Source organism: Rhinolophus sinicus, chromosome 14, assembly GCF_057876585.1.
Source record: "Rhinolophus sinicus isolate RSI-liver-muscle chromosome 14, RSI-T2T, whole genome shotgun sequence".
NCBI classification, from domain to species: domain Eukaryota; kingdom Metazoa; phylum Chordata; class Mammalia; order Chiroptera; family Rhinolophidae; genus Rhinolophus; species Rhinolophus sinicus.
In genome coordinates, this window is record NC_142514.1 from 3,477 (window position 1) to 30,165 (window position 26,689).

Below are 26,689 nucleotides of genomic sequence, written 5' to 3' on the forward strand. Positions count from 1 at the left end.
AGAGCCACGGACCATATTCACACGAGAGCCAGGAGAGCGAGAGACGCCAGGATGTTTACCCACCACCGGAGGTATAGTTTGTTTTGAGAGCTTTGCTTAGCTCGGTGTTTGCCGTGGAGACACTGCTGCTCTGGGGACGGCATCGACTGCCTTCTGTACCTGCTTCTCTCGGTATTTCCCAGAGAAACACTGGACGAGGGAAGAGAAGGTGAGGAGCTTCCTGTGCTGCCGAGTCGCTGAAGGGGGTGTCGAGCCCCAGCGGACAGAGCGGAGGCCGGGCTGGGTGTGGAACCAGGGCTGGTGTTTGTTATGTGAAGCGAGACAGGGTTCAGGGTCATTGTTCTACGAGCGGCTGTTTACTGTTTTCACTGCCATTCGTGTAGGTTTCATTTTAAGCTCCGTTTTGCTTCCTTGATGTATGTGGTTTATGTCAATTCCACTGTGTTGCTTATGATTTTTTCTCTTTTCTCGAGTTACCTGGATAAGTCCATTAAAACTCCTGCTGTGTCTGCTGACACATTTCTGGTTACTCACGTCACCTGAGGCCCAGCGGCTGCTGATGGAGTCTTCACACATTGACTTTTAATAACACGGTGATTGCAACAGGGGTGAATAGCTTCACCTCCTTGAGTGAACTTGGATATGCATAGGGCTTGGACTCTAGTAAATGCATGTCTTTCTGCTTTCATGGTCTGGTTTTGACATTGTTGTGTAGAATTGTAATTTACTTTCCATTAATTTCAAAAGTGAACTTTCAATAGCATTACAGGTACTATGTCTGCACTCAAATTATGAAGCTGCATAGCATCTGTTGATACACAAAAGTTTTTAAAATTGAGGAAATAGAATTTGTCCATTATTTATTTCATTACTTCTGCTTTGGTGTCAGATTACAGAAACCATGGTCAAGTCCTAGGTCAGACATTCATCACGATGTTTTCTTTTAGCTTTCTTAATCTAATCTCATGCATGTCAGACTTTGATCTATCTCAAGTCAGTATTTTATGGTGTAAGTTAAGGGCCCCATTTGATTGCTACACCTGGGGATACTCCATTGCCCATCACCATTTTTTTGAAAAGACTCTTCACCTAAATGAATGGTTTCCTCCTATGACAAATGACTGAAGATGGATGCATTGATTTTTGAGGTCTTCATTCGGTTGCATTCTATGTCTCTAGAAATGCATCACATCGTGATATTTCTGTCAGTGAGACTGCACATATCACCGTGAACACAGAAAACTATAATGGTGCAGAAAATCTATCACCTGGAGATGTCCTAGCTGTCCTAATGTACCACAAGGCATCATTCACGCATTCGTGGTGATACTCATATAAATACTACAGTGCTGCCTGTCATCTAAAGAATGTACTTAATGTGAAAGTGTACATATTTGGACTTAACGATTTGAACAGATGTGTGAAACGGGAAAAGTGATGGGAGATTGGAAGTTCCAGGCCCCACATACATTCATAGGGCCTCACCCCTCCAGGATAGTAAACGTGTTACAGAAAATGATACAGTTAAATTACACAAGGGCAAATCGTGACCTGCTTCATGTAGGCTATTGAGTGGTCTGTGATCTGTCTGTGATGCTCCTGTAAAAACAGTGAACCAAATGCGGTGGGTAGGAAGCATTGGTTATTCTACTTTGTCTTCAAAAATGATGAACTTTAGACATCGATATCTATGCATAGAATGGCTGCTTCTACTATTTTTCTTGGTAACTGTCGTGCACTTACAGTCTGGGCAATTCAATGGGGCTTTGACCTTCCTGGGATAACTGATGTGCCCTTCAATAAGTGAAAAGTTTTTCATAATATATCTTAGTCACATTTTTAACGTAAAAGGTGGATCATCTGCAGCTTTAAGTCAAAAGGTAGAAAAAGGAGCATCTGCATTATATTGTTTTAGGTTCAGTATTCTGCAGTTTGTACCATTCTCTAAATGCATGAAACTAATAAAAAATTCTCTTTATATTTAACAAAGCAGACGTCAGTTTGAACTCTTAGCTCAGAGAATATCCAAACCTGTTTGGAGGGAACTTGGTAAACCTCTGTATCTACCCTGCAGGTACCACGTCTTCGAAGACGAGGTGGAACGTGCTTTTGTACCTGCTTTACTTCAGTATCTCTTCAGGAACTCTGGAAAAGAAGAAAAAGGTAAGGAGACTCTTCCTGTGTGTATAGTCTGCTGAGAGGTGGGGAAAAGCTTGTCTGTTATCTGAAAACGAGGCATAGAAAGGAATTGGTGTGAAAAATCATGGTTTTTTATTGTGGTATCAGTAAGTATTCAGTGCTGATTTTTTTGCATGTGGCTGTCCAGTGTTAATAGTGCCGTTTATGTGAGTTCAGTCATGGGCTCCTTTCTGCTCTATGATCTATGTCTTTGGTTTTATGCCAATGCCACGCTGTTTTTGCTACTATACTTCGTGGTCTAGTGATCTGGAACACTGGAAATAAAAATCTGATTATGTCTACCACATCCCAGGTCACCCACGTCACCTGAGGCACAGTGGCTGCTGATACAGTCTCCCAACAGTGCCTCTAATTAGCTTCACCTCTTTGGGAGAGTTGGATCTGCATAGGTCTTATCCCCTCTGACAGACTTGGATGTGTTCTGCTTTTCTGGCATAGTATTGATGTGGTTGTTTCAAATAGATTACTGTGCAGTTATTACAAAGTTATGGAAAACTTTCTATAGCACTAGATTCTTTCTGTGCTCAGATTTCAGGGTTCGGTCCCTAGTCGGGCTCTGCATCTGATATCCGGGGTTCAAGACTGGTTGGGTCCAGCTTCAAGTCTGGGCCCATGTGTGTGGGATATGTACAGCTCTGGCTCCAAGGTTTGACGTCTGCAACCTAGTATCCGTGGTCCGGCATCACATGTGAGGCTCTGGCGGTTGGTGTCCAGCATCCGTGGTGTCTAGCTTGTGTTCTGGCTTTGAGACTGGCTCAAATTGGGGTCCGGTTCTACTCTGCGACATCCGATCGATGTCCCGGGGTCTGTTGTCCAGCGTTGGAAAAATGGTTAGGTACCCAGTACAGATTCGGGAACACAGGATGTGTGTCCCGAATCTAGCATTGGCAGCAGGTGTCTGTCAAACTATGATCGTTTACCATGATTCAATGTCAAAAGGAATCCCCAAATTGGGGTTGTGGTGAAGATGGAAATTGTATTCAGTGCAAATAGCTCTATTGTGATACAGCATTGCTGTGAGAATAGCATAGCTGTGGAGCGGCTCAGTAGTGTTACAGCTCAATTATGGATCATCGGAGCCCTAAGTAGAAGAGACCCTGAGGTGAGTTCCCTCTCTGGCTAGACACTTCTGCTCTACGTTCCTCCATGAGCTCCGGCGTTGTCTGGTCCTGTCTGCTTTGCCCCTGAGAGACATCGTTCATATGCAGTGCACTGTGGGAGGCAGGCGGTTTCCTGCCAGCCTCTCCCTGAAGTGTGGTTTGTGTAAAAACCGTGTGTGAAAATGGCTACTGGGCTACCACCTTTTTAACAATTTGACGCGTTAGCCGGCCTTGACACTTAAGGAGATGTCTTCTTTCTCAGAGCTTACGTCTCTGTTATTTTTGCATGTGAGGGGCACGGGTAAATGAAACATGGCTGCCAGAGTCTCCTGAGAGAAATTAGGCAACAGAAACATAGCTGTCAGAATCTCGGGACAGCAGAGTTTCACGGTAGAAACTTGTCCTCTGAAATATCCCAAGAGCACTTCCGTGTGAAAAATATGGCCACCAAAATCTCCCGAGAGCACTTTCGATTGAAAATATGGCGCCGAATTCTCGTGATAAATATGGCCGCGGAGATCTCCCGACAGCACTTTCGCGGGAAAATATGGCGTGGCGCCGAAATCTCACGATAAATATGGCCACCGAGATTTCCCGACAGCACTTTCGCGGAAAAGTATGGCGCCGAAATCTCGCGATAAATATGGCCGCCGAGATTTCCCGACAGCACTTTCGCGGAAAAATATGGTGCCAAAATCTCGCGATAAATATGGCCGCCGAGATTTCCCGGCAGCACTTTCGCGGAAAAATATGGCGCCGAAATCTCGCGATAAATATCGCTGCCGAGATTTCCCGGCAGCACTTTCGCGGAAAAAATATGGCGCCGAAATCTCGCGATAAATATGGCCGCCAAGATTTCCCGGCAGCACTTTCGCTGAAAAATATGGCGTCGAAATCTCGCGATAAATATGGCCGACGAGATTTCCCGGCAGCACTTTCACGGAAAAATATGGCGCCGAAATCTCACGATAAATATGGCCGCCGAGATTTCCCGGCAGCACTTTCACGGGAAAATATGGCGCCGAAACCTCGCGATAAATATGGCTGCCGAGATTTCCCAACAACACTTCCGAATTAAAATATGGCGGCAAAATCTCGCAATAAATATGGCCCCCGAGATCTCCCAAGAGCACTTCCGCATTAAAAATATGGCTGCTGAAATCTCGCCACAAACACAGCCGCCGGTATCTCCCGACAGCACTTACGCGTGAAAAATATGGCCGCCAAAATCGCGCAAGAGCAGAGGTTCGCGCGCGAAACATGGCCACTGGAGTCACAGGAGAACAGCAGTTTGCACAATAAACGTGGTCGTGGGAATCTCATGAGAGCAGAGGGTCACACCAGAGCTGGGGCCGCTAGAGAATCATAAGAGAGGCCTCTGCCGTGACAGACGCCATGATGCCTTTCGTGTCCTGCAGTGGTATCTTCTGTGAGGGAACTGGTTTTTTCACTGTATCTATCCTGGACGCTCTCCGGCTGGGACACGACATGGGATTTCCTTCTGTACCTGCTTTACCTCTCTATCTCCCCAGGAGGCATGAACGAGAGCCAAAGGTAAGGAGACTATGCCGACTCTGCGGTTCGCGGGAGGTGTGTTGGCCAGTGTTGGCCACTAGAGGGCCCAGCACAGAAAAGACATAGTAGTGAACATTGTTGGTTTTTATTTGTGGCGTAAAATAGCGTTCAGTGCTGTTGTTTTGCGTACAGCTGTCCCATATTCCCAGTGTCGTTTCTGCTGCTTCAAATTTGGCTGGATTCTGCTCCGCTGATCTCTGTGTTTGATTTTATGCCAGTACCACCCTGTTTTGGTTAATATAGGTGGTTTTTGGAATAGTAATATGGTAAACTGGAATTAGAAATCTTGCTGTCTTCCAAAGCCCAGATCATCCACGTTACCCAAGGCGCTAATACGGTCTCCCCACAGTGCCTCTTACGCCAAGGGCAGTTAGCTTCACCTCTTTTGGAGAACTGGGTCTGCGTAGGGCTTGTGCTGTGTAATAAACTGGGATGTCTTTTCCACTATTTCGGTGTGGTGTTGACATGGTTGTTTAGAATTATTACTTTCCAGTGATTTCAAAACCATAGCCATTCTACTGTGTGTGAAAGGGGTATCGTATTGTGATTTCAATTTTCATTTACACGAGTAATAATGTTTAACATCTGTTTGATTGTGTTTTTTGCCCATTGGTGTTTAATATGGGGAAGGGTGTGTTCAAGTCTATTGTCAGCCATGAAAAAATAAACTGATAAATACCCTAACTACAGAGATGAACTTTTGTGGTATAAGTACCTGAAAATTAGTTCAGTTTTGTTTTACTGTAATGTAACTGTTGGGCATTAAGCTTTTGGTTGCTGAGGCACCAACTTTAAACCATCCATCTAAAATATACTTGCGCAGGTACACAGTCACAGAGAGAGCCAGGCTGCCTCACCCATAAACTTCCCCTTTAAAAAAGCCCAAGTTGACCTAAATTTCTGCCTGCTAGAGTGACCCAATAAAGAGTGAATCTCTGAAACCCAAGGTACTCCCAACATCTGCCCCTACAAAGGCAGAAACGCAGGTCTGCACGTGCACTCCCTCTATACCCAGGACCTTACCGTGTGGCCAGGGACAGTCAGACCTTCCACGGGCTGTAAATTATAAACCTTGTTTTTTTCCCCCGTCATAGTTTCCTGATAGTTGTTGCTGAGGTCATTCTTACAATCATAATAATAACAAGGGCGGGTCCGGCCACATTGGTTCGGGTCAGGGAAATATCTACAGCGGCTCACGACAAGTGACAAGGACCCCAGGCATCCATAGGCAGTAGCATCGTGACAGACCAGCTCAGACCAACGCAAAACAACCTTGACAGAACGCTAAATGACGGCCAGATAGAAAAGGCCACCGATAGAATGCTTCTCTTTATATGGATTTATATAGATGTCCAGATTAAGTACACTCCTAAAAATACAAAGTAGAGTAATGGTAGCTAGGGGATAGGGGAAGGAATGGAGTCACTGTGAATGGCGACAGGGTTTCATTTTGGAATGATGATAATGTTCTGGAATTTCACAGTGGTGAGATTTGCACAACTGTGTGAATACCAGGGTCCCCTAGATCTATGTTTTCTCACTTTCCGTGGTCAACTTTGGTCCAAAATTATTAAATGGAAAATTCCACTAAAAAAATTTTAAGTTTTAAAATGCAGTGTTCTGAGAAGCATGATGACATCCAGTAACATTACGTACTTTTTCACCCAGGATGTAAATCATGCCTTTCTCCAGCGTACACACGCTATATATTTTCCCTGCATATTAGTCACCTGGGTTATCAGATGGACTGCAGCGGTACTGCAGTGCTTTTGTTCCAGTGACCCTCGTTTTGCTTAATTATGGCTCCAAAGTACAAGAATAGTGATGCTGGCAATTCTGACACACCAAAGAAAAGCCATAAAGTTCTTCCTTTAAGTGAATATATAGGTATGGTTCAGTACTATCTGAGGTTTCAGGCATCCATTGGGGGTCTGTAAATGCATCATCCACAATTAAAGGGGAACGATTATGCTGAAAATGACACAATGATACACTTTAAAATGATGAATTTTATGGAATATAGATATTATACTTCACTAAGTCTCCTAAAAAGAGAGCAATTTTCTAACCTCAAAAATTTTGATTAAGTTGATAGTTTTTAAACAGTCATCTCATCAAGATTTACAACATTTCCATTGCCCTGGGAGACAATCTTTTAAATGCCAGGCTTAATAGAAACTAGCTGGAGTCTCATTGTATCTTCTGCATTCAATCTACATCTTGTACTTGTGGAAATGACTAAAGGAAATATGGACACGCCCAAGTATGTAATTGAAAAAGGACAGGTAGTTTAATATGCTTATCCAGTAACTGTGGATATTGCTCTTAGACAGTAAAAACTGAACAAGGGATAATTTAGTTGCACAATCTCAGCTCATACAGACGTTGACCTTAAACAAAAATTCAACTAGATATTCCTTCAACAACCAAAAAAAAAAAAAGATTTGGGAGAAAAGGGAGAATTCACACCCAGGACATGCAGCCAAGCAGAGCCGTGCTGCCAATCCCCAGCAGAAAAGGGGAGATTCTTTTCTAGGAGTTTGGAGAGCTGTGATAACCAAGGGGCTCTTCCTGTAGAGCTTTGCCATCCGTGTAGCAGTGAGAGCTCCCCCTACATGCCCTCCCCATTCCAGTCTTGGGCGAGGGTCTGTATTTTTTTTACACAGGCAAACTTTTTTTGCTGTATTATATTACAATCCATTGGTCTAACTTGCACTTTAAATCGTTGTTTCGTGCATGATTTTGTAACATCATGCACCGGTTATTTCAAAAAACTATGGGTTCGATGACCTATGCAGATCTCACGAATGTTAACACATTTCATTTTACATCAAATCATATTCATCACTATCATCAGTCTTAAGTACTTGGAAGCTCTGACATTCACAGTGGCAGATACAACTTTTCCAAAATTCTATTTTTCATTTGAAGCTGTTTTATATAGCCAAGAAATGCTGTTATTTATTTTGCATGAATTTTGTTTCATGCAAAGTTGAGCTTCCAAATCTAATGATCACACAAGTGCTCTTTCTGGAGACAATTTAAATACAAATTTTGGAATATTTGTTACATAGATATAAGACAGGTAATCAAAAGTTGAGATCAAATAAAATTATTTTTTAATGCTCCATTAAGGACATTCTGAAGTGAAATGTCACATTTCTTAAAACTGTGAATGTGGTCATGAAGAATAATAACATAGCTACTGATTAATCAACTCTAGTACCATTTACTTGATGCATAATGAGTGGCAATACTTTTACCGACTATAGCTTTTGCAAATCCAGGGAAATAATGCAAATAATCGCTGCAAATCCAACAAATGTCTTAAATTTGGGATTATCAGTGATAACTGTAAAATTCTCTCAACTTTTCTGTCTGTGTGAAATTTTTCATAACAACACATTGGGGGAGAAATATAGTAGACACCAGGACAGATGTGGACTATGATCTATTGTTTGCCAACTCATGGTGAATTACGCTAGGCAAATACATCACTGTCTCGTTCTTACAGCGTTACGGTGAGCCGTGACAAGTAGTAGGTCAAAACACTTTTTATTGTTCTTCAAAGTGGTCTCGGTTATTTTCATTCCTTTGGTCTTGCATGATATTTTAGACTCTGATTACCCACTTCCACATATACCACCATTTATGTACATTGTGGTTTGTCTGTTAGGATGTATCTCCATGTGCCAAGCACAGTGTCTTCATTATCCAATAACTACCCTCTCCCCTTCCTCTTTGCTAAAAGATGACTATGGCTTTACTTATTGGTTGTTGATAAATGTACGACACCTCCCCATTTGTGATTCACTGGATGAAGGTTGATGTCTTCATTGATTCATTCAACACTTGAGAAATATTTCTCGAATGCCAGGTATGAGCCTGCCACGATTATTAGGCACAGAAGATACATCGGTAACTAATGTTCCTTGTGATAAATTCATCGAGGCAGGGGAACACATAATAAATGATGTAAATATTGATTTTTTTAAAGGTAACAAGTACTATGGAAAAAAATAGAAAAAACCAACTAGAGGGGATTGGCAGTGCCAGTGGTGTAGCTGCAATTTTAAATAAAGCAGTGCCTTAGTTTCCTAGGCCTGCTGTAACAACTACCAGAGTGTGGGCTTAAAAAACAAATGTATTGTTTCACAGTTCTGGAGGCTATATGCCCAAAATCAGGGTGTTGGTAGCATTGGTTCCTTCTGAGGGCTGTGAGCGAAGGATGTGTTATAGGCCTGTCTCCTTCACTCGTAGACCTGTCTTCTATCTGTGTCTTCACATCATCTTTACTCTATGTGTGTCTGTGTCCACATTTCTCCTTTTTTAAAAAATAAGGACAACAGAGGTATTGGATTGGTGATCTAATGACCTCACTTTACCTTGATGACCTCTGTGAAGACCCTTTCTCCAAAAAAGGCCGCATTCTGGGCCTGGGGGATATAACTTCCGAGCGTGAGTTTTGGGAGGACACAATTCAATGCTTAACAGACAGTCAGGATAGAATTCATTTATTTATAAGGTGATACACACTAAATCTAATCTTTTTCCATAGGACTGTGTGATTGAGTGAACTTTGTCACTGAAAATATCTAAACTGTAATTGCTGATGGACGTAACCAAAAGCGGTTGGTCTTTCAAACTGTTTGAAGCCCAAAATCTGTGGAATCTCTATTCCCTTGCCATCCATCTCTTAAATTCATCTCATTCTTGGAGTAACTTGCCAACTACAACCAATAGCTGGTTTTATACACCATTACTTTGTTTTTGCTTGATTCCTGTACAGCTGCTGAGACACTAGCAACATAGTTAGTTTGGAACTCGGCTAAGGACGAAGTTAACTAAATCAATTTCTTTCCCTTCCTGCCGTGTAACAAGAAAACCAATGCCACCGTTTTCATCAGTGCATGCTTAATGAAGGGATGAATGTTAAGAAGATACTTTGACCCCCCATGTGCCTATAGCTTTGGACACTGTGATGCTGGGGTTTTTTAATTCCTCAGGGCTTTTCTATTCCTCTTAGTAAACCGCCAAGATCCTTAGCCAGATGTGGAGGCAGCAAGGAGTTTCAGAAAATAGTTCAGCCTCTGGATTACGGAGCCAAAGTGATCTGGGTGTGAACCCTGGCCCCTCTATTTCTTATTGTGCAACCTGGCCCGGGTCACTTTGAACTTATGAAGTGGAAGTTAATACATATGAACAGATTTACCGTGAAATTTAAACAAGATGGTGCGTGTAACTCACATGCCACATGATGTTTGAAACATAATTACTTTCTTCCCTTCAAATTCTAATTTCAACGTAGTAGCCGTTGCATTTTAAGTTATTATGTCATCAACACAATGACAGAGGGAGACAGGACAGTATTCGAGGGAGCTCTGAGTGGTTTTTCAGAGAGAATTATTATTCTCCCAAGAGAGTAACGATGGTAGGGCATATTTACTTTTTCAGTTAGAATAGCCTATTTTATAAGATGCTATGCCATGTGCCAGGCATTATAGTATTGAGACCAGACACACACTAGCCAGTTATTTTTTAATTGAAGCTTCGCCATTACTAACTATGTGAATTTGGGCAAATTAATTAAAAATTCCAAACTCTAGTTCACTTAACTAGAGGGGGGAGAATATTATGTTCCTCGTACGGTTATAGATAGAAATAACGCAGTAAAGGGCTCAGCAGACGGGGTACCTCATAGTCAGGTGTCTGTAGTTTTTTAAATAAGCAATGATGAGTACAACTTGTTATTAGCATTTACTTGGAGTGGAAGATTTGTTTCCCAAAAATCCCTGTTTTTCTGAGTATTTCTTAAAATCGGCTTTACTGAGGGTACAATTTACAGAGAGCAAACTGGGTCCATTTAAAGTGTTAGCAAATGAATAGTCACGGAACCACCACCATCAACAGACAGATCGCTCCCAGTGGTTCCATGGTGGTCCTGTTTGCAGTCCGTTGCTCTCCCACCCCCAGCCGCAGACAACCACGGGCTTATCTTTTGTCATTAGACATTATCTGTTTTAGAATGGCATATCCGGGAGTCACAGAGTGTGTACTCTTGTCTGTCTGACTTCTTCTACTTAGAATGCTTTTCACATTTAACCATGCAGTTGAGTGATCATTAGTTTGCTATATTTTATTGCTGAGTAGAATTCCATTATAGGGCTATACCCCGATTTGTTTATCCAGTCACGTGTTGTGAATTATTATACGTGACATCTGTTCTTTACATGTATGTAGGGTTTCAATTCGATAAATGGACTTGATGAATCATATAACTGTACGTTTAGCATTTTAAAAAAATGCCAAACTGTTTTCCATAGATGCTGCACTATTTCATAATCCCCTCAGCCAAGGATGAGGTTTCTATTCGCTCCAGTACTCAGCATTTATTACACTTTTTATCTTAGTTCTGTTACTGGCTGTGAAGTACTAGCTCCTTATCTTTTCATTTGCATTTCCGTAGTGACCAATGAATGCTGAGCCTCTTTACATGGGTTTAATGGACAGTCAGTCCTATGTATTCTTTTAAGTGAAGCATCTGGTAACATATTTTTATTGTGGTTTTTTTTTTTTTGGTTTGTCTTACTACCTAACTTATGAGTTATAAGGGAGACATTTTATACTTCTCACTGTACAGACCATCCTCGTTTCGTTACATTTATCTAAGTGTCTCATGTTTTTGTATTACCCAGAAAGCCCAGCTAATGGTGGAAGTAAGGTTCGGTGGATTAGGAAAAGGCCTGACCTGAAGCCCAGAATGACTGCTGCTTTTACTGTAACCAAAGCAACTGGGAAACCAGGGGCTCACAAGGCGGTGGATCAGCCCAGGAATGTTAACAGTGTAAGGGGAGGTATTTCCAAAATGCCAGTATTTCCAAAAGCCACACCTATGACTTGTGCCAAGTAAGGCCAACTCTGAGACATGCTGACCTCTCACACTTGGGGCTCAGTGCTAGTCCTGTAACCGCAACACAGCAACTTTCAGCAGGAGGCTGCCTTAAGTCTGGGTCAGATTTTGCTTCCAGAAAAGCATCTTGGGTGCCAGTGGGCCCAGAGGGGCTGGTGCTGAGTCTGCACATGCAGTGGCTGAATGAACTCAACCAAGGATTGGCACACACACAAGCCACCACCAAACACTGATGACCACAGAACAGCAGCAGGGTTGTGCCACATGGCTCTTGAGACCTTGGTCTCTGTGAATTAAATCCCATACTCAGGGAGACAAGGACTAGAATCCAGGCCTTCTGAAAACCAGAATAGCCAGTAGTCTCATTGGAACTCGTGGGAGCTCATGTATGTTATATGTGAGATAACAAGCTCCTGGGTTGACCTGATTGTTTCCCACGAAAGGATACTACTGGGAGGGGGGCCTGGTTGGGCCCAAAGTCCAACCCCTCCTCTGATCACCAGCCTGGTCTCTTGTCAGTCACGGGGGGAAAAAATCTTTTTAGTTGCTTAGCCCAGAGTGGCTCCTTTTCTAATCGTCACTTCTTCATGTGAGACTGCAGGAGTTCTGAGAGAGGGAACTCCAGCATTAGGCCTCTGGAATAGGTGCCATTAATAGTTCTGATGATGACACTTAGAACTCACATGAGTGAACATATTAAAAATAATGGTAAAACTTCTTTAAATAAAGTTGTACTTGAGACTTACTGCTATTAGACAAGACTAATATTTATACTCATATTTTCCCATCTATTGAGCAGATAGTGTACTGGATAGTGGAACTGGAATAGAAACATACTGAGAAAATTGTGTGCATGCATTGTTCTCTTTTCTCGACTGGTAACTTAAACTTTGAGTCTAATCTCCTTCCAGGCATCACCTCAGAAAAACGTGGTCAGAGCGGGGGAAAAAATGCTTACAGACCCAGTTATACAGAAACTCTACAGCTAGGAGTATACTCTGAGGAACTGATATTAAATGTGTGGACAGTGTTAGAATATTCATTGCAGAGAAATAGATGAAGTCAACCTAGATTTAACGGGAGGAAGTCTATAAATACGACATATACGTGAGATGGCATATACGCAACCATTTACAATCATGTTTACACAGAATATGTACGCAGTGGGAAATAATCTTGATGTATGTGGAATTTCTTAAAAATGTACTAACGGTCTTGGATAAATGTCAAGGAACACAACACCTACCAAGACTAAATCTCAAACAAATAGAAAATCTGAATAGACCTGTAACAAATAAGGAGATTGAATCCGTAATCAAAAACCAAGTAGAGTAGTGCATACAGAAAGGGCTTTGGGAAATGGGGAGAGGTCTACAAACATAAGCTTTTATTGCAGAACACTTAGCAGAATTGTGTCTATAGGTTTACCCAAATTACTTAATGTTTGAATGACTAAATAAGTCTTTTCAACATATGATTGGTAGAAAAGGGAATGGTGAAGATGCTGGGGAGTCACCTTCCCAATGTCACAGGGGCTCCTGTGCCAGTTCATGCTCTTCTAAGTTTGCGGCACTTCAGTGTGTGAGCAACTTGGGGAAATAGGAGTTTAATTTTTAAATGACCCGAATAGAACCTTCTCCATAGTAGACACACAAACGGTCAACAGGCACTAAAATGTTACAGATCATTAGCCATGATGGAAATACAAATTAAAACCACAATGTGAAACCCCTTCACGTGAAACAGAATGGCTATAATTGAGAAAAATAAAACAAATGGCAGCAACAATGTGGAGAAATTAGAACCCTTAAATGTTCCTTCTGAACATGTAAAATGGTGGCCTGAGTGCACTCTAGTTGGGAATTTCTAACCCATAAAAAAATTCCCATGTGGTACAAGTCCACTTCTAGAAGTAGACCCCCCAAAATTGAAAACAGATGTTCAAACAAACACTGATACATGAATCCACGGCAGCGCTGTTCACAACAGCAGAGGCCTGAACAATCCAATGTCCGTCTTAATCAGCAGTGAAAACTAAGTAAATAATTGTGCAGCTACTCCAGGATTCTTTAGATTGATATAATTATGAACATATTAATAATTTCTAGAAACATGTATCCCCATAGCACACACAAAAATTTTAATATACCAGAAGACATATTTACTAATACACAAATATATTTAGTTCCTCTACAATAAATACCAAAAAGTTGATAAATCTATTTTCAGTAATCAGTGTTTCATTATTTTATCCTATTTGGAAATAGTCCAGACGTTAAATGCATATCCATCATTAATTTAGATAGCAAAACTGTTACGTTTCAAATTACCAAATACACGTAGAAAACCTTTTCAAAGCTTATGTACAATATAATTATCGCTGAAAAGTTTACATAAATACCTTTTATTTCCATTGTATCTATCTTACATACTAGTTAAAAATTAGAGATGTCAAAAGCAGTTATTACCGAAGCTATTTTCTGGGCACATTTTGTAACACAGATAACAAACTTATTTTTAGAAACCCAGTTAAAATATATATTTTTTATGTTAATGACTTTCACAGATATGACTATGTGATAAACCCAAACTAAAACCAGCTTTAATATCAAATATTTCACCACATCATCTGATTCTGAAAAGCATTTGGGTTAGTTTCTATTTTATTTCTTAATTTATGTAAGCATTTGATTTCTTCAAACCAATCAAATATTACACTAGTAACACCATCCACAGATACAAAACATCTTACCACACACAAACTGGTTTCACACAGGGATCACAAATTAACAGAATTAGGAATAACTTTAGAGAACGCACAAGATGGTTCACCAAGAAAACAGCTGGTTGTCACAAGAACTATGTAACACAATTTAAATGCAGAAGATTTTCCCATTCCGGGATCCATTGTCTGTAAAAGGACAGTGAGGACTAAATAGTGAGACAACCAACCAGCCTCCTTACAGCTCCGGCAAGGAAGCCAGAGGCCCCTCCACAGAGAATACAGAGGAAGCAGCCCTCCCAAAGCCAAAGGGTCACCCCCAAAGACAGTCAGAGAAAGCACAGAACTTCGTCACCCAGGAGGTCAGGATGGAGGTGTGGACAGGGTGTCTCTGGTCTCCCACAAAATGGGAGGCACCTCCAGCCCCAACCCACTAAATCGTGGTTTCAGGGAGGTGCTACTAGACTGGGATCTGTCCAGCTCTAACGGGTGAGAAAGGCAGGGGGGACAGATGCCCCTCAGGACACAGTCCCCTGGGAGCTGGCACCGCCAGGCAGAGGCGCATATGGAACCCCACCGTATCCCACTGGCTACTAGGCACAACGGAGTAAGTGCACCTGGCCGATGGTGGGGACGCCGGTCTGGACAGAACCGCTTAACTCCCCAGCCTGTGGGGCCGGCTCCAACGACAGGCTTACGGGAGCCTGTGCCTGTGTTCCGTCCCCGTGGTAGTGACTTCTTAGGACAAACGACATGCAAGACACAGATACAAGAAAAAACAAACACCTCTGGGAGGAAAGAATATAGAGTCTCTAGGTGCAAGAAGTTAGCTGCAGAAATATTTTTTTCTGACGATCTAAATTCAGAAAAGAGACAAAAGCCTCGCACCCCTTCTAACTTCTACCCAACCCCACAGACAGAGACCAGGAATTATGATACATGCGCACCTAGAATTCACATCACCATGAAATTTCCAAATACAGCGAGGAGAAATCAGGTAAATATGACATTTCGACAAGGGTGGGAGTGGACTCTTAGATTTCAGATGTAAAAATGGGAGATTTACAGGTAATTCAGGAAAAGCTGAACACACGTGGCAGGTACATTTGGTGAGGCTCATGCATGGAGTCTTCCTGTCTACTGCTGAGGGGATTGTGCTCAGGGTTTTATTTGTGCTTCACAGTCTTTAAGGAGGCAGGAAAAGGGGAGTCAGGCTGGAAGAGGGAGGCTTGTATTGTTAAAAATGCCCCTTTTGCAATTTATTTTCCTCGGCTCGGCTCTCTGGCCTCAGACAGTTGTGGGCTATGTTTACATTTCTGATCTGCTCGGCAGAGGACCTGGGGGAGATGCTGAGACTCTAATTTGTATCAGACTGAAAAAGCCGCCTCAATTTTGGTCAAGTTCCTGATCAGTTATTACATTCCTTGAAACTTGTTCCAAAATACCAATTATCGTAATATTAGATCGAAATACAGTTTTTAAAAATTTGCACATCTCTTGATTTTCCCTTCTGCTTTTTTTAAACCTAATGTTGACATTAGCATTTTTAAGACCCAACAAGCTGAAGAACTAATTCAAAAGTTAAATCTCCTTGAATTCGTTTGTATTAAACATGTGGTCTTCCTCGAGGTTCCAATAAAACAGCTGTTTGCCATGAAAATTCTCCAACGCAGTTTCAAAATTTGAAGTTTTTCCAATTCAAAGCAACTGTGGTATGACCACTGATGATAGGATTTTAATAGCTCCTAAAACCAAAAAGCCCTTTTACTAGCTTAACCAAGGAAGCCAAAGGCTTTCTGTCCCTTGGTATTTTCTTTCTTTTTTTTTTTTATTAGAGTTTATAGGAGTGACAATTTTCAGTACAGTTACATAGGTTTCAGGTGTACAATTCTGTATTACATCATTTATAAATCACATTGTGTGTTCACCACCCAGAGTCAGTTCTCCTTCCATCACCATATATTTGATCCCCTTTACCCTCATCTACCACCCCCCTCTCCCCTTGGTATTTTCTTTCAATTACAAACGGCACAAGACACAGACACAGAAAAAAATGACCACTTCTGAGAGGAAAGGATCAATAAAGAAAACCTGAGTCGCTACTCCCAAGAAGCCAGCTTCACAAACATTTTTTCTTGCCAATCTACATGTAGAAAAGAGAAAACGGACACGCAGCACTTCTAAATTCTCCCCAACCCCACAGAAATAGACCAGGAAACATGACAGGGTGAACAAAAACACCGCTTACCTCTCTGCCTGCAGATGAGATGTCCATGAGCTCCCAGCTGCAGAGTTTCCAGGCGCTGGAATCCAGCCAGTAATTCTCCTCCCAGGCTCCCCAATACTGTGGGGCTTAAAAAAAATTCCTTTGCTCTCATCTTGTGTGTTAGAGGAGATCAGGTCCTTGTATCTATCACCACAGGCAGGCATTCCAGGACGTAGGAACAATGCATCATGAGCAAAGGAAATCAGGCCAAGGGTTTAATAAAAGAAACAAAATATATTCCCAATATGCAGGAGTGCACAAGACCACGAGGAGAGTGACTGCACCGGAACAAAGAAAAGTTAGGATTATATCTGAATGAGGGCGGGAAATATTCAAGGGTGGAGTCACAGGTGATCTATGGGCGTTTCTAGGGCGTTCCCAGGGCCTGTCTTTGTTGATGCCTCCTTCCCACCCGGAGGAGGGATTCCCTTATAGGAACTGTGAAAGGGGTGGAGAATTTTCCCGCCTGTAATGCTAATACTGTCATAGCCAATTACAATTAGCTGTAGCTGTAGCATTTCTTAGGAATTCTTCCCTGCCTGGAATTCTGATAGTGTTATAATCCATCACAATTAGCTGTAGCTGCACTTTCTCTTACGAATGATTGCATTGCATTTCTGTTTTCTTTGTTTCCTCTCACATCTTCCTTCCTTTCCTCCCCCCTCTCCCTGTGGCCCTGTGCTCTCTGCCTATGGTAATAAGTTTTTCTACCTGAGCTAATCATAAAATTAATACAATCAGATTAAGATAAAATAGAATTTTAACACATGCGCATGGGGAATTCACATACGTCTAAAAATTCCAAAGGCAGCGAGGTCAGATTGGGTGCTTTGCAGATAATTTAGGAAGAGTGGCACATGCTCATAGAAGGTAAATTGTTGTTAGGCAACCCAGAAAATAATGGGAGTGGGGGAAGGGTGGTCAGCAGGCTCCCTGGGCGTCTTCCCGCCTTATGCTAAACAGTTTATGCCAAGGGTCCCTCCCTAAACCAGGTCTTTCCATCTGAATCTCTTAGACAGGAAGGGGGGGGGGGGGGGTCAAAGGCTGTTTCAGAGTCTTTTGTTCCCTAACAAGGAGCTTAAAGTCAATGTGCACAAAGATAAAACTTTTGGTCCTCTTCATTCCCACCTTTGTAACTTTAATACAAGTTTCACAGCCAGAAGTTAAATTGCTAGATTATTCCATATTTCATTGATCTAATCATTCCATCTGGAGAATAAGTTAATTTAGTTAAATTGTTGGATCTTATTTCATGATGCAGTGATGTAGATACAATACCAAACTTCACCTTTTAGTAACTACCCTGCTTTGGTGACTTGCTTAGGTGGAGGGAAGGAACAAACTGTCTTCTACCCTCAAGGTTTCTCCTGGCTGCTCTAATCATGAAACAGACATGAGACAGATTAGCCAAGAGAAAATAAGCATACACATGGGAACCCCGCACACAGGAGAGAGTGAGAGACCCCACATACAGGAGAGGTAGGGAGATAGAAAGGGAACGTGTGTAGCTAACACATGCCAAGCTAGGGGTGAAGTAAGGTCCCTTGGGGGCTTGAAAGTGTCACTGCAGAGGGTCACTGCAGAGGGGTGACAAGAGGAAATGTTTCATAAATATCTTGAACCTAGCCAGACAGACAGATGTTGAGACACTAAAGGAGGTCCGACAGGGGCAGAAATAGAGAAAGAATGTTGGGTGTGGGGTGCTGAGCTGCTACCAGCCCAAGGTCGCTGTGTGCGTGACCTGTGGGTTTGGGATCTCTCGGGGTGTCCTTTGCTGCCTCTGCACTGTTTTCCCAGTTCTTCCATATATGCCTTTAGGCCTCCACAAGACTGAAGTTCCCACACCAGGCCGGCACTCTAGACCTGAGAGTGGCCCCAGCCTTGGATGAGACCCCTTATGCCAGGGAAAAGCTGAGGGACTGTACCCCAACCCACCGGACAGGTCCAGCTACCACAGCCGTGCAGGGGGGAGACTGTTCCAGCAAAGCTGCCCCAGGAGCCTGGTGTTCAGCTCCCCCTGCAAATACTGCACCTGGAGTGGAGTCCCCAAGGCCCCTTCAGCCCCAGTGCACAGGCCAGACCCTGGGATCCCACCACAGCCTGCCTCCCCTGCCAGGAATGCTAATAGTGTTTTAACCCACTCCAATTAGCTGTAGCTGCACCATTTCTTAGGAATAATCTCATCTCCTCTCTTTTCCTTGTTTTGCCTCACGTCTTCATTCCTTTCCTCCCCTCTCTCCCTGAGGCACTGTTCTCTCTGCCTATGGTAACAACTTCTTCTAGCCGAGCTAATCATCAAATGAACAAAATGAGATTAATGACATACATCAAATTTTAATATATGTGCATGAGGAATTCACATACTCGTCAAGATTGGGTGCTTTGCAGGTAATTTAGGAAGAGTGGCACACTCATGGAAGGTAAATTGTTGCAACTCAGAAAATAATGGGATACGGGGGAAGGGTGGTCAGCAGTATCCACTGGGCGTCTTCCCGCCTTATGCTAAGGAGTTTACGCCAAGTTTCCCTTCCTAAACCAGGTCTTTCCATCTGAATGTCTTAGGCAAGAAATGGGGGTGGGGTGGGTCAAAGGTTCTTTCTGAGTCTTGTTTCTTAACAACCAGCTTTAAGTCAATCGTCCCAAAGGCAAGTTTTAGTCCTCTTCTTACCCACCTTTGAAACTATGAAAGTTTCACATCTAGAAGTTAAATTGGTAAATTGTTCTGTATTTCATTGATCTAATCACTCAGTCCTAATGATGGAGGAATATTTTCCTGTGATTCCCCAATTCATGTAGATGATGTTGGATCTGCCGGCAGTTTCTGGGTGTAGGCCGGGATCTTGTCTCGTGAGACCCAAGAATGGAAACACGGACCCAGGAGAGGTAAAGTTTTATAAAGGGGATAGTTTATTGAAAGCAAAGAGTCAGAGCTCCCGAGCGGGAGGGGGTCCCGAATGGGGGTGGCCCCGTGACGGAGGCAAAAGCCCTTACTTTTATATCTCCCCTTGCCTGTTTGGGGAAGGGGAGCTCTTTGAAGAAGGGAACTGGCACCTTCTAATGCCTTCTAATCACATTTCTCTACCATGTTTGTGCTGCTTGCCCATCCTAAAGGAATTAGGAAACTAATCCACTCTTATGTATCAGATCTGTTCCGTTTGTCAGGCCAAAAAGAATTGTATGATTAATCTAAAGGCCTTGTTATATTACGTCCTGGAGCGAAGGAGTGATTTCAAAACCTGGAGTTTTAGGATTATGGCTGTCTTTTGTTTATTCCACCAGGGACCTCCCTGTCTACCTAGGGATGCTAGCTAACCTGTGTCACTAATAAGTTAGTTTATAAAGTAATTGTTGAATCTTATTTTATGATGCAGTGATATAGATCTACTCCCAAATCTCACCTTTTGTTAACTGTCTGATTACTTGCTTATGTGAAGGAGGAAGAAACTTTCCTCTACCATCAAGTTCCTTTTGGCTGCTCTGATACTCACATAGACATAAGACAGATAAGCAAGAGAAAATAAGCAGATTTAATACCACACAGAGGAGAGACTCAGAGACCCCGCATACAGGAAAGGTGGGCAGATAGAAATGGTAAATAAGGCATCCGGAGCTAGGGATGAGATAAGGTTCCTTAGGGGCTTCATAGTGTCACTGCAGGGGGGTGTGACAGAGCAGATGTTTCGTGAATATCTTTAACCTAGTCAAAGAGATGCTGACAGAGACCGAAGGAGAAGGTCAGATGGGGACAGAAATAGAAGCACGGTGTGGGGTGTGGGGTGCTGAGCTGCTGCCAGCCCACAGTTGCCGACTGAGTGCGTGTCCTGTGGATGTGGGATCTCTTGGGGTGTCCTTGGCTGACTCTGCACTGTTTTCCCAGGTCTTCCTTGTATGCCTTTAGTTCCCTGCTTCCCCAGCTGTCCCAGGGGGCTGCAGTCTGGACCCTGCAGGACTCTCTCTAGTCTCTCTGAAACATGGCCCGATTGGGACACCACAAAAGAGGCCTCACCTCTCCCTGTCCTAGAGCTTAACAGATGACCAACCCCCTCCCGGAGGTTTGGGCTTGGAATGTCCCGTTCCTGAGCTTAGGAGATCCCTCTGTCCCAGTTACATGCTTTAGATAATTACCCTGAAACTTACGCTTGCTTACTAGTCACAGTGCCCTGTGCTTGCCGATTACAATATTTAAGGCCTAGCATTCTTTCCAGTCACTCTCCTGGGTTGGTGAACACGTTGGAGAGCCACGTTGCCAAAGGGAAGCCTGCATGCAGACCCCCGGAACCATCACATAGCTTCTGGAGGAATGCCCAGATTTCCCCATAAATACTACAGGCTGGTCTGAGAGTGTTAAGGCAGTTTTTGGAGGTGTTAACCTGCTGCCTTCTCAGGCCACCGGTGCTCTGATAATAAACGCTTATTCTGTGACCCAACAACTCCTGTGTCGGTCTATTGGCTGAGCGATGCAGGCAGCACGAACCCCGGACTCGTTTGCCTCCGGTTTCAGTTTCTGGAGACACAGATGGGACAGCCTCGGGGCTCCTCCGGTAAGTCTCGGGGGCTGCCTGGGACTGGGCAGATTCCTTGGTGCAGGACCGACCTCTGCCGAGATATTTTGCTCGTGGAGGTGGGGTTTGTGCCAGGGCCTGCCCATCATGGACGCCTTTTCTGCACAGTTGGGGTAGAATAAGCGTTGGCTCTGTTTCCTGCCTCTAATTTCTGGTTTGGAAATCGGGGTGGCTCTGGCATGCGCAGCCAGAGGACTTTGCACTCAACATCTGGGGCTCCTCTTTGATGGCCATCTGGGGGTCATACTGACCCATTGGCGTCAATAGGTGAGGTTGCAACATCCAGCAAGGCATAATACCCCACCAGTAAGGGGCTCTGGTTGCAAACTTGCTCTGGTCTTGGAAGCACGCATGTTGTCTGCACTGTGAAAGCCACCACGCTTGGTTTCAGTCTTTGGGCATTGGGTGGCCTTAGGGCCACACTTGGTTTTTGGTATTCGCTCACTGGCCGATTGTCTGATGGTCAACGGACCGTGTATATGGATTAAGATGACGTTGCATCCCAATTTGGTGCTTGGCCAGGTTTTGGTTTTGGTATTCGGATCCAAAGTTAGTTTTTCTGGTTTTTGTCTGACTGATTCAGGAAATACTTGGATCTGTGTGTGTGTGTGTGTGTGTGTGTGTGTGTGTGTATATCAAGTGTAGCTGTATTTGTTCAAGCTCAAACATGGGATGTAAGGTTTCAATCCCAGCTGGGAGCCCATTGGGTAAAATATTAGGACACTGGCAAAAGTACAACTATAAGCCGTTGACCAAAAAGACATTAATGTTCTATTACAGTGCTGTTTGGCCAATGTATACATTAGATTCTGGAGAGTGCTGGTTGCTCAATAGTTCATTAAATTATTATACTATTTTGCAACTGGAATTGTTCTGTTAGAGATCTGAGACACAGGGTGAAGTTTCTTATGTACAAGCCTTTATGATAGACTCTGAAAAGAATGGAACTAAACTGATAGTTCAGCAAAAAGGGGACTCCACCCATCTCCTAATCCACTCATGAACAGGAATGCTGAGGCTGAGGTAAGGGAAGCAAAAAAAGACACTTTTAAAACCAAGTGGCTAATTCTCAAGCCAGACCTCCCACCCTTTGTTCCAGCATCTTTGAAATTTTAAGGGTAACTGTAAGATCTTAGGACCTCTCTGCAATTGTTAATGATTCTGTTCATATGTATGTTATCTGTGATATGTGTGTTTGTACGTTTTATATATAATGTTTTTGCCTCCAGATGTATTGCCAGTTTGTAATTGATTGGCTTAAAAAAAAAAGACTAAGCACTTATAAATTTAAATACTAAAAACTAACTAGAGTACTTGATACTAAAATATTTGATACTAAGACTAGTTTAACTTTTAGTTAGATATGTTTTTTTTTTTTTTTAGGTTAACATTAAATATGGTATCTTTTGCCTGGGTTTACAAAAATAAATTCATGTTATCTCAGTCACAAAATTTGTCCACAAATAGCTTGGGTAATAATTACCTTTGAAATCTCCTAAACTTAAGAACTAATAAAATGTTAACAGATAAAACTTTTCAGTAGTAATAGAGTGTGCATGCTTGGACGAGGTTTCTCAGCATCTGTTGGTAACTTAAGATTTCAGTTTTAGGCGACTCGTTGGCTCAGTGGTTGGAGTGCAGTGCTCATAGCAACAAGGTCGCTGGTGTGATTCCCCCGTGGGCCAGTGAGCTGCGTCCTCCACAACTGGATTGAAAGCAGTGACTTGACCTGGAGCTGAGCTGCGCCCTCCACAACTACATTGAAAATGACTTGACTTGTAGCGATGGGTCTTGAAAAAAAACACTGTTCTCCAATATTCCTCAACTGAAAAAAAAAACAGAACAAACAAAAAAAAACACCTATAAATAAAAAGATTTCAGTTTCACTAACTTGTGTTAAATGATAAAAAGTATTGAATATCTAGTTATTTCAAAATAACAAAATGCTGAAATATTAATTATCGGATGAGTCTGAGTTCACCTATTTTTTGGTTTCTTGTCACAGGATATCTGAAAGCTAACTTACGATGTCAGTAAATGTGTTTTTTAATTTTCTTTAAAATATAATTTTTAAAAATTCGTAGATATATTGCTAACAAAAACTTATACTTCTAAAGGTTGCAAAATGTGTTTATGGATTTGCTAATGGAAATGTTGAATACTTGCTTTTAGTTGTCGGTAAAAATTAAGGCTCTGAAGGTTATGGATCTTCATTAATATGTAAGGAAATGATGTATGTTTCCAAAAAATGCATAAGGTATAAAAATATATTTTTGAAGGAAAAGAAAGGAGTTTGTCCTAAGTATGATTATTTCTGAATAAGTGAGAGGACACAAACCAAGAGGGACTGGGAAAGTCATAGAAGGTTTGTGAAGAAAAATCTTGAAGACATTTTATATATGGTTAAACTAAATGTGACTTAAATAAATTTAAGTATCAAAAGTAAGACAGTACAAAATTAGTTAAGTTTTCTCTCTCTGCTAAATAAAACAAAGTTTGTTAGACTAGTGGTCTGCTACTGATATTATAGAAAAGTTTTCTGTCTGAAAAGCGAAGATTTTCTGTATCATCAAAATAATTTTCTATGTTTATATTCTTAATTAGATCTTCAATTACTCAGGAAAATTAAATCTAAGAACTGACTTTTGCTAATAGGTATGCAAACTTGTGTATTTCAGGACTGCTGGAGTTCACGTGTTCTCCTCGGTGTCACATGTAGGCCAATATAAGGAAGCTTGTTTTCCTAACCTGGCGAGGTAATACAATGGTTCTGGTCCACTGTTACATTCCTGATACAGGCTCACATCCTAAAAGAAGGACAGGGGATTTGTTTATTTGTCTTTAACAACCACGACAGGGAAAAGGAGGAAAGAAAGGAACACTGACACTGTAGATGAGGCCAGAGGCAGGCCACATTTTTGGCTGCAGTTAATAGACAGGCCAAGGCCAGGGCCACCTCAGGGCCACCCCGGCAGCCCCAGAAAGGAAAAGGAGCCTGCTTTGGACGTGGAAGCCCAGGCCACTGAGGTAAGGCGTGCTAGAATCCTGCAAAGCAGCCATGCCCACTGTGCAAACTGAAGGGCACTGGAGGAGGGATTGTCCGCTGTTCTGAAGGAAGCAGGGACCAACTCCTTCCTTACAAATGGCTGTAATTGACTGAGGAACCTAAAGTGCCCAGTGGCTCCCAAGAAGAAACAGCTCATGCTCATCACAGAGGAGGAAATGCGGGTGACCCTTGACGTGGCAGGTAAGCCTGTTAATTCCCTGGTTGATATGGGAGCCATTTACTCTGTCTTGACTGCTCATTCTAGACCCATTTCTTCCTCTAAAATCTGCTTGGTTATAAAGATAAAAACAGCCCCTAGACTTGGGCTCATTTTACTCAGCCTGTTCCTTACCAATGGTCTATACCTGACAGAAAATATAAAATGAACAAATCAGACTTAAAAAGGGCTCTGGAAGTTTTCTGAGCAGACCTCTAGGCCTGCCCGTTGCTTTAGATTGTGACCTCAATTCTTTTACGTCCTGTGTTAACTTGGGAGAGGTTCAGCAGACGCTTAGGAAATATGGGGGACCAGTACCTCCCCCAGGCTAACCCCTCTACATATTGTAGCCCCAGAAAGCCAGGAGGCCAAATACTACTGAAAGCCTGGAAGGGGAGGAGTCTCTAACAGATCAGTTAGCTCAGAAATGAAAGGGACCCTTTGCAGTTGTCCCAAGCCCCACAGCTGTTGTTGAGCTTCAGGGAGTCAGTGGCTGGGTCCACTTCCCTTGAATCAAGCCTGTTTCATTTCAGTCTCCACAGGACGCCCCCAGAAGGAAGACTGTCACTCCTGTCCTGTGAGCCGGCTGAAGACCTTAAGCTCCTCTTCAAACAGACAAGTTAGTGTCGTCTGAAACACAGCAGTTTTCATCTCCAGGTGGCCATCTGCCAGGCATGGCCATCATCCCTCCTGAGGATGACAAGCCAGGCCAGTAGCCACTTAATAACCAGAGGACCTTTCCTCTGTAGTCCCCTCCCCGCTAGAACTGAACAGCAAAGAACTCGCTGTTAGCCAGAGGCAAGGACTACGCCCTCTCAGCAGGAAGTAGCAAGAGACCTTGTCACCCGTATCCCTGGATTTAAAAATTGTCTTTATAATATAGTTATTTGTTTCTAATCTAACCTTACTGATTTTATATAAATAAAATGAACATAAGATGGGGAAATTTAAACCTGGGCCAGGTTGGAACCACCATGAAATAGGCCTCGCCTCTCCCTGCTCTAGAGCTTAACAATTGACCGATCCCCCCTCCCTGCGGTTTGGGCTTGAAATGTCCTGCCCCAATTCCTGAGCTTAGGATGCCCGGTTCCCTGCTTTACATAACTACCCTGAAACCTGTGTCCCTGTACTTACTGATCACAATCTTTGATGGCCTAGCATTCCTTCCAGGTTACTCTCATCACTGCCCCTGGTTGGTGACCACATTGGAGAACAACATCGCAAGAAGGAAGGCTCCATGCAGACCCCTGGAACCATCAGGTGGCCTCTGGAAGAACGCAGAGGTTTCCCCTTAAATATGCCAGGCTGGTCTGAGAATGTTATGGCAGTTTTTGGAGGTGTTAACCGGCTGCCTTCTCAGACCACCGGAGCTCTGATCATAAACGCTTATTCTATGACCCAGCTCCTAGTAGGTCTAATGGCTGAGCAGTGCAGGCAGCACGAGCCCGGAACTCGTTTGGCCTCCCTGTGGTCTTTCCATACCCAACCTTTCAGCTCTCAGACCTGGGTTACTTTTGGTCTGGCCCTCCTGGGCTGCCTCTTTTACAAGCAAAATAAACCTTTGGTTTGCACCCCACTGCTCCCAGATGTGGTGACTTACAGAGGCTGCCTAGGCGCACTGTTAATTCAAAAGCGGCCCTGGGGCTGCTCGGGAGCCAAGAGGGGAGGGTGGCCTAAGGCAGCATAGGTAAGAGACAGGTAGGAAGGCAGTTAATTCAGGTGTGCCAAGCCCTGTGCTTGGTTTCACCTCCAGGACTCCACATTCCAGCGGGCAGCTCCCAGGGCACAGAAGACTGCACCTGGGGCACAGCCCTGGGTCTGACACCTTGGCTCAGAAGCCTTTGGAAAGAAGAGCTTATCCTCACCTCCACTCAGTTGTTATTCCCAAAATGCACACAAGATGGCAGCAGAGAGCATTTCCCTGCCCACTAGCCTTAAAATGAGAATCCAGGCCCCTGGGACTACATTCTCTTTGAGATAAATGTGTTTTAGGCCCTCACAGGTCCCATCTCACCTACTACTCCTATTTTCCAATTGAGGCAGAAACAATTATTATCTCCCTTTCACAGGTATTTAAAATGAAGACTGATTC

General features: G+C 43.0%; 1 long non-coding RNA gene across 1 annotated transcript; it reads left to right on the forward strand.

The window, feature by feature from the left end:
* LOC109437267 (uncharacterized) lies at positions 1-26,173 on the forward strand. The gene is made up of 5 exons (XR_016018502.1): positions 1-208; positions 2,075-2,163; positions 24,013-24,581; positions 25,131-25,216; positions 25,756-26,173. It is a non-coding gene; the product is annotated as an uncharacterized LOC109437267 (long non-coding RNA).
* Positions 26,174-26,689: the final 516 nt, after the last annotated feature.